The following is a 6465-nucleotide window of genomic DNA, read 5'->3' on the forward strand; positions in this document are numbered from 1 at the left end:
ACACAAATTTTCCACACTCCCACACCTGCATGTCTCCCCCACAGACACACATTCCCTTCTCTCTCTCTCACACACACACTTGCCCCACACTCTCACACAGTGCTCATCCATATACACGTTCTCCCCAACACACACATGAACACTCCACATAGAAAGACACACAGCCCCACCCACATACTCATCCTACCTCCCCCCACCAACCTGCACACATCTTCCCCACACTCACACATTCTTCCCCACTGTAACACATGAACACACACACTCTTGTCTCTAAATCTCTTTTTTTCCTACCAGTCTCTGTGACCGTGGATGTGGAAACAGCGAGTCCCTATTTCGAGGTGTCTGAGGATCTGATGAGGTTGAGACGGACTGGGAGCCAGAGGAGTCTCCCTTACACCAAGAAGAGATTTACATACTGGGCTTGTGCCCTGGGATCAGAGGGATTCAAATCGGGGAGACATTACTGGGAGGTGGAGGTGCCGGGGGCTCCGGGCTGGAGTCTGGGAGTAGCCTCAGAGTCTGTGGAGAGGAAGACATGCATCAGTCTGATCCCGGGGAATGGATTCTGGATCGTGGGGCGGGATTGGGATAATTGTTATATAAACTTGCCATCGTCTCTTTGTGCACGTCAGATACTCAGGAAGGTGGGAGTTTGTCTCAGTTATGAATCTGGGACAGTTTCATTTTACAATGCGGACACCAAGTCCCATCTACGCACCTTCACTAGGAATAAATTCACTGAGAAACTTTATCCTTTCTTTGGGATTTGGAATAAAGACCAGTTTCTGAGAATCTGTCATGAAAGGGGCGGTGCCTCGTGACCTACCTAACATTGCAACGACACCCTGGGTCAGGGATTGGCGTCAGACACCCCCATTGACAACAGGTTGTTGTAAAATGTGTTGTTGAATTTTGAGATTATATTTTGTAAAATCACAACCGAAATGTAAATAAAGCATTTCCAAGTATAAATGTCAGATGGTGAAAATAAAAAAAAGTTCATTAAATCTCTTGTATCTCTCCTTCCTTCATTTACTCCCTGCTTCAGTCAATACCCCACATTCCCATACTCCATCTCTTCACCTGTTTCCCAGATTTCTCTGAGTTTTCATTTCTCACTCTGCACCCGGAACATGAAATCCTGAGGGGGCTATCCAAACGCTGAAGCAACATTTTCATAGCATATTCGATTGAACTCCTTATATTTTTGGTGAGGGGAGAATAAAACCCACGCTGTCCCATGATTTCCAGCATTCCCAATACTTAACTCCAGCTCTCTCTCCACAGCTGTTGCCAGACTTACTGAAGATTTGCAGCATTTTCTGATTTTATTTCAGATTTCTCGCTCGCCCCACACCAAGGGGTTTGATCGTATGACACCGCCATCTGGTGGATGTGATCGTCACTGAATGGCATTGGGCAGCAGTACCGTCTCTTGCCAGACATTGGCGGTGCTGTACCGTGTGTTTGAAAAGATACCAAGGATCAGCGATCAATTTGTAAATTCTCTGAAAAGTAAACGTTTCTAGGGTCCAGATGGTGTTCCTGAAGTAGTTTCCGCTGGGGATGTCTTTCCGACAACGAATATCTTTATTTATTTATAGACCGGTGAGTCTGACCTCAGTGGTGGGCAAGTTGTTGGAGGGAATCCTGAGGGACAGGATGTACATGTATATGGAAAGGCAAGGACTGATTAGGGATATGGCTTTGTGCGTGGGAAATCATGTCTCACAAACGTGATTGAGTTTTTTGAAGAAGTAACAAAGAGGATTGATGAGGGCAGAGCAGTAGATGTGATTTATATGGACTTCAGTAAGGCGTTCGACAAGGTTCCCCATGGGAGACTGATTAGCAAGGTTAGATCTCATGGAATACAGGGAGAACGCAGATGGAGTTTAATTCAGATAAATGCGAAGTGCTGCATTTTGGGAAAGCAAATGTTAGCAGGACTTATACACTTAATAGTAAGGTCCTGGGGAGTGTTGCTGAACAAAGAGCAGCATGGTGGTTCAGTGGTTAACACTTGTGCCTCACAGAGCCAGGGACCCGGGTTCAGTTCTTGCCTCAGGCAAGAGTTTGCACATTCTCCCCGTACCTGCGTGGGCTTCCACCGGGTGCTCCGGTTTCCTCCCACAGTCCAAAAATGTGCAGTTTAGGTTAATTGGCCATGCTAAATTGCCCATAATGTTAGGTGTAGGGGAATGGGTCTGGGTGGGTTGCTCTTTAGAAGGTCGGTGTGGACTTGTTGGGCTGAAGGGCCTGTTTTGCACACTAAGTAATCTATTCTAATCTAAAGAGACCTTGGAGTGCAGGTTCATAGCTCCTTGAAAGTGGAGTCGTAGGTAAATAGGATAGTGAAGAAGGCCTTTGGTATGCTTTCCTTTATTGGTCAGAGTATTGAATACAGGTGTTGGGAGGTCATGTTGCGGCTGTACAGGACATTGGTTAGGCCACTGTTGGAATATTGTGTGCAATTCTGGTCTCCTTCCTATCGGAAATATGTTGTGAAACTTGAAAGGGTTCAGAAAAGATTTACAAGGATGTTGCCAGGGTTGGAGGATATGAGCTTTCGGGAGAGGTTGAATAGGCTGGGGCTATTTTATCTTGGAGGGTCAGAGGTTGAGGGGTGACCTTATATAGGTTTATAAAATCATGAGGGGCATGGATAGGATAAATAGACAAAGTATTTTCCCTGGGGTGGGGGAGTCCAGAACTAGAGGGCATAGGTTTAGGGTGAGTGGGGAAAGATATAAAAGAGACCTAAGCGGCAACATTTCCACACAGAGGGTGGTACGTGTATGGAATGAACTGCCAGAGGATGTGGTGAAGGCTGGTACAATTGCAACATTTAAGAGGCATTTGGATGGGTATATGAATAGGAAGGGTTTGGAGGGATATAGGCCGGGTGCTGGCAGGTGGGACTCGATTGGGTTGGGATATCTGGTCGGCATGGACAGGTTGGACCGAAGGGTCTGTTTCCGTGCTGTACATCTCTATGACTCTATGAATCATAAAGAGGTACAGCATTGAAACATAATCTTCAGTCCCACTGGTCCATGCTAACCAGATATCCTAAATTAATCGAGACCCATTTGCCAGTATTTGGCCCATATCCCTCTAAACCCGTCCTATTCATATACCCATCCAGATGCCTTTCAAATGTTGTCATTGTACCAGCCTCTACCATTTCCTCTGGCAACTCATTCTATGCACTCACCATTCACTGCGTGAAAAAACTGCCCCTTAGGTCTCTTTCAAATCTTTCTCCTCTCACCTTCAACCTATGCTTCCGGTTCTCCCACCCGAGGGAAAAGATCTTGTCTATTTATCTGCCATTCATATGCCATTCACATACAAAAGAAAACATACATAATCACTACAGTTGTAGAGTCAGAGATATATACATCACAGAAACAGACTCTTCGATCCAACCTGTCTATGCTGACCAGACAGAGGTCGACATGATACTCCTGATTGTGACTTCAAATAGCTTCCACTGAGGACGTCCTGCAGGCAACAGTTCTTTTTATTTCAAATGTACTCTTTATTCACAAAATGCATCTATTACATAGTCATTGAAGCAGCTCTGATCTGTACAGTTGACTTCCCCACCTCCTGGTGCTGCCTGGCTTGCTCCAACTTCCTGGATCTACAGTTTTTTTTTGTTTCTCATCTGTTCTGTGCAGGAGCATATGAAGAAACAAACAAACATTAGAGTTTGACTCTACCCAACAAACAAACCAAAGACTTTTCTTCCCTGTGAAAGACCACTTTGACATATATTTGAGACACTGTGAGGGTCCTATAACTGAACGGACTCCCATTTGCCTTCAGCAGAAAATACCTCAGACAGTGGTCTTTCCCCACTGCCCCTTGGCAGCAGCTGACCCAAGCTTTAGTGCATCCCTCAGCACGTAGTCCTGGACCTTGGAATGTGCCAGTCTGCAACACTCAGTTGGGGTTCACTCCTTGTTCTGAGTCAGAAGTCACACAACACTAATTTATAGTCCAACAGGTTTATTTAAAATCACAAGCTTTCAGGGCACTGCTCCTTTGTCAGGTGAAGTGCAGGGAAGCGCACAGGCGCAGGAAGTATAGACGGAGAGATCATTTCAAGATAATTCCAGGTAATTAAGATTACATGTCAAAAGATCATACAAATGCTGTGAGTGGAACATGGACAGGCTGAATAACAAGTCTTTGCAGGTGATCAAAACTGTCAGATGGTGGGAGTAAAGTGTCAGCAGCTGAACAACAAGCGAAAGGGAGACCTATAATATGATTAATGCACCAACAAACATTGCACCATTAATGCAATAAGAACCAGTAATAATTCAAAATTGAACCAGTCTGTTAATTTAAGGACCAGGCCACATACCAATACCCGAACAGGAAGCATTTTCACAAACTGCCTGGTATTCTGATAGCTTGTACAGCATGGGAAAGCTAACCCAAGGATATACAGCCACCACTGGTCCAGTTGTTCACTTTTAAATTTGCTTATGTCCACAAAGCACTAAACATTGACCATTGACAGCAACAATTTGAAAGCTGCCAGTGAGACCATATTGAGGGCTCACTTTATGTTGGGCTGTACCCATCCTCCATATCATAGCTAGTCAGGGCGCACTGAACATAAGCAACAGCCACCAAGTAAATACCATCTCATTAATGTTCAATTACCCTCTGTGTACTTAAACTCTTCGGTGTCTCTGGGTGAATGGAGAGTACAGGATGTGCTGAGTGAGCATCGCTGGCAGTTTAAAGAAAGCTGTAGGTCAGACAGAGGCTGGGAACAACTGAATAAGTGACACAGGAGGAGTGTTCCTGTTAAAAAGAATGGTGCTACCACATTTATACTGGCTACCACGCATTGTGAGGAACTGGAGTAACCAGACACACTGTAAATAATGGAGGAATTGTATAAAATGGCCTTGCCAGTGAGCTCTTACACAGAACAGACTTCTAATGCTGTTGATTTGTCTATATCTCCAATCATAAAATAACAATTCAGTGGATATGTTTTGCCACAACTGGACAACTGTATTCCCTCGGTGACACTGACAAGGAGGGTCTAAAAGGTGCGATGAGAATGTGGGACGTATCAATGGTGTGAATAATAGACATGATTCGGAGATGCCGGTGTTGGACTGGGGTGTACAAAGTTAAAAATCACACAACACCAGGTTATAGTCCAACAGGTTTAATTGGAAGCACACTAGCTTTCGGAGCGACGCTCCTTCATCAGGTGAATAATAGAAGTATTTAAGGGGAAAGAGATTGGGGCAAATGACTGGAAGGATATAAGAATACACCAACGGAATGAGAAACAAAAGTGTGTGCTGAGCGTTAGCCTTGGCAAAGACCAGGAGGTAGAGGCCTGGTCTGGTCTGCCTCTCCATATTGTTTGGAACAGAGAGGGGGGAGCAGGGGAACTGGGATGGGTTTAAATTGGTTGCAGTTTCATTGCCAAGAGAAAAGGAAATCTGTTATTTCCCAGTACACACCAACCAACCAGGCCTCTCACCTTCCATGACCCTATTGGCATTTTGTTAGAAACTTTCTCTCCTGAAAAATGAAACACCACCTGTTCTGCCGACAGAGTCTTGCTTGTGTGCTGCATAGAGCCATTTGCCGAGTCGATCAGGAAGGATGCAAGCCTGAGAGGGGTGACTATTCCTGGCAGCGGGGGCCTGCAGGTTAAGGCCTCCCTGTACATGGATGATGTCGTCGTTTTCTGCTCGGATCCGCTGTCGGTGCACAGACGCATATGTGACCAGTTCAAACGGGCCTCGGGGGCCAAGGTAAACCGAGGCAAGAGCGAGGCCATGCTCTTCGGGAACTGGGCTGACCAATCCTCGATCTCCTTCACCGTCAGGACCGACCACCTGAAGGTGCTGGGTATTTGGTTCGGGGGGGGCTGGAGCGTGCGCCAAGTCTTGGGGGGAGTGTATCAGCAAAGTGAGGCAGAAATTGGCCAGATGGAAGCGACGGTTGCTCTCCATCGCGGGAAAAACCTGGTCATCAGGTGTGAGGCACTGTCAGCATTGTTATATGTGGCACAGGTCTGGCCTATTCCCAGAACCTGTGCCATCGCAGTCACCCGGACCATCTTCCATTTTATATGGAGATCAAAGATGGACCGGGTCCGAAGAGACTCGATGTATAAAGCTCTGGGCAAAGGGGGGAAGAAACACACCCAACGCCACCCTCACCCTGATGGCCACCTTTGTGTGTGGCTGCATCAAGCTGTGCATGGATCCCCGGTACGCAAACACCAAGTGTCACTACATACTGAGGTTCTACCTGTCCCCGGTGTTGCGAAGGATGGGCCTAGCCTCGATACCGCAGAACGCTCCGAGTAGTTGGACCGTTCCATATCACCTGTCCTTCGTGGAGAAGTTTATGAAGAAAAACACCTGTGACCACAAGTCCATCAGGAAGTGGTCAACACGTAGTGTCCTT

The 6465-nt window shown here is 46.3% G+C and overlaps 1 pseudogene; it reads left to right on the forward strand.

Annotated features, from left to right (window-relative positions):
* Nucleotides 1-1047, forward strand: part of LOC122541504 — an 18052-nt pseudogene extending 17005 nt beyond the window's left edge.
* Nucleotides 1048-6465: the final 5418 nt, after the last annotated feature.

Source organism: Chiloscyllium plagiosum, chromosome 37 (assembly GCF_004010195.1).
Source record: "Chiloscyllium plagiosum isolate BGI_BamShark_2017 chromosome 37, ASM401019v2, whole genome shotgun sequence".
In the NCBI taxonomy this organism is placed as follows: Eukaryota; Metazoa; Chordata; class Chondrichthyes; order Orectolobiformes; family Hemiscylliidae; genus Chiloscyllium; species Chiloscyllium plagiosum.